This window comes from Sinocyclocheilus rhinocerous, unplaced genomic scaffold, assembly GCF_001515625.1.
Source record: "Sinocyclocheilus rhinocerous isolate Xijiao unplaced genomic scaffold, SAMN03320098_v1.1 scaffold23915, whole genome shotgun sequence".
Lineage (NCBI taxonomy): Eukaryota > Metazoa > Chordata > Actinopteri > Cypriniformes > Cyprinidae > Sinocyclocheilus > Sinocyclocheilus rhinocerous.
The window spans coordinates 182-2461 of record NW_015665460.1 but is presented as its reverse complement, the minus strand read 5'-3'; the positions used below and the strand labels follow the sequence as shown (position 1 = coordinate 2461).

Sequence of the window (2280 nt, the reverse complement as noted above, 5' to 3'; positions counted from 1 at the left end):
CAAGCACTGAGTGGCCGCAGTCAGGTTCAGTGACTGTATCAGAGCCACACTGCACCGCAGACGTGTGCCGTGTAAATTGTCTAAGCATTAATGGTAGGGAAAGCCCCTTATACTGGAGCGCGGCCACTTATGAAGTGTTTCTTGGAGGTTATAGTACATTGAAGAATGATCATATGACTTTTTACATACGCCATGTGACCTGTAAATGCGAAAAAGCCGTTTCCATTGCAGTTTTGCGAATTATTCCTTTTTCGCATTGCCTGAAAAACCACCTCGTGCGAGCGTAAAAACTTTTTTGCGATATATGGCCGTTTTTGTGAAATTGAAAAACGCGCCTACTGTATTACTGGGTTTCTCATCTGTGGGCCTTTAGCTCCAAACATGATCAAACACACCTGAATAAGCTAATCAAGGTTTTCAGGATAATTAGAGAGTTATATGCAGGTGAATTTGATCAAGGTTGGAGCTAAACTCTGCAGTAAAGTGGATCTCAAGGGCCAGAGTTGAGAACACCTGTTGTATTATATGCTAGTAAGACCAAAAAAAGTGTTATCTCTTTTCTTTCTAACTAATTTTTTAGTTGTATCTGTGGTTGGCAGTGAGGATGCTACTCCTTTTGAGTCGGCTACGGAGGTTCCCACAGTTACCCAATCAAACGGCTCTGAACACTTATTTGGTAAGATGTCACCTTACTGTAACTAAGCAAGTTAGCAATAAGCCTGAAAGGAATTATATATTTTTGTTTCTGTCTTTCAGACAGTGAGATGCAGAAATTGCAGGACATTCTGACCTTAGCAAATGCTCAAGGCACAAACAAGTATCCTTCAACATCCAAATCATGGTGTTTGCGCCAGTCTGTAGCCCAAGAGGAGTGGCGCAAAGCAAGGTCCTATCACATAAACGGCTTGCTGTCCTGCAGTGTGGTTCCAGAGCAGAACTGCAGCCGCTGCACATCTCCTGCCATCATTCGCTGCAAAGACTGCATGCAGAAGAGTGGCTGTGTATGGAGTGTGACATACACATACACAAAAAACTCACCCTTCATAACAGGGAGTCCTGCATTGAGGGAATTTACAAGCCCATTGAGCCAACAGTGTGATGTGTAAGAAAAGATGGCAAATATACACTGGTCAATCAAGGTACTGTGAATGCTGACACGCTGTTTTCATTGGATGTCTTCAGCACTTTTGAAGAAATGAAAACTGTTGCACCCAGTTTATCACGACAAGGTTTTTTGCAGATGTTGGAGAGGAGGACTTGTCACTTTAAAAGGGTAAGATCAGTGTGGATCAAAGTTGCCTTAAGTATAGATGGAAGAATATTAGTGTAGCTATTTCATTTTACTCTTCACTAATCTAATGTACAGGCTGGGAAAATACATGGAGATGTATTACAAAGAAGCTTTATGGAATACACATTCTGCCAGTACCAGTGTGAGAAAATGGCCAGTGTAGAGCATTTCACCTGCCCAGCATGTACACCCAACACCCTTGCTCTTTGTGCAGATGGCAACAGAAAACTGTACCGATTTCGTCAGTCAAAAGGGTTAGTTGGTTTACACTTGTAATTATTTTACTTAATGTAAAATTAACAGAACAAATAATGTCTGACACTCAACATAAAAGGGTTAGTTATTTTACACTTGTAATTATTTTACTTAATGTAAAATTAACAGAACAAATAATGTCTGACACTCAACATAATCTTTTTTTATTCTATTAAGGTCAGAAGAACCATGTTTTGATGGTACCTTCATTGCCAAGGACACTGATGTACACCATTTTGTTGATGAGATCAGGAGTAAAATTAAAAGTGTAAGTAAAATCTAAAATGTTTGATTTTGATAAAAGTATGATTGTTGCTTTATTAAATAGTTAATGTATCCCTCAAGAACATTAGGTTTTAGTAACATTAGTTTAGTAACTTGGTCATTCATCATTGTAGGGTATCAGACCGAATCAGACAATGTAAGATTTGATAAAGAACAGTTGAAACACGAGGAGCCGAATTCCACAGAGAGGCCCAAGACACAGGATGTCGTAAATCAGATCCTGGCACCACAAGCCTGAACCAACTAGCAGTTTTGAGTAGCTCACAGAATTTAAACAAAAGAACACTTATTGACAATTCCAAGGAGATTGTCAATTTTGGGGGCAAGTAATCAAGATTAATGGTCAGAGATGCACAGCATGACCATCATATGTAAACCAGGAAATTAAAAGGTCAGAGATGCACAGCATGACCATCACATGTAAACCAGTGACGATCACGAGCTCTTTG

The 2280-nt window shown here is 39.6% G+C and overlaps 1 long non-coding RNA gene across 1 annotated transcript; it reads left to right on the top strand.

Moving 5' to 3' along the window:
• Positions 1-797: 797 nt before the first annotated feature.
• On the top strand, positions 798-1808 carry LOC107731373 (uncharacterized). Its single transcript, XR_001638767.1, has 3 exons — positions 798-1273; positions 1367-1545; positions 1724-1808. It is a non-coding gene; the product is annotated as an uncharacterized LOC107731373 (long non-coding RNA).
• The last annotated feature ends 472 nt before the right edge of the window (positions 1809-2280 follow it).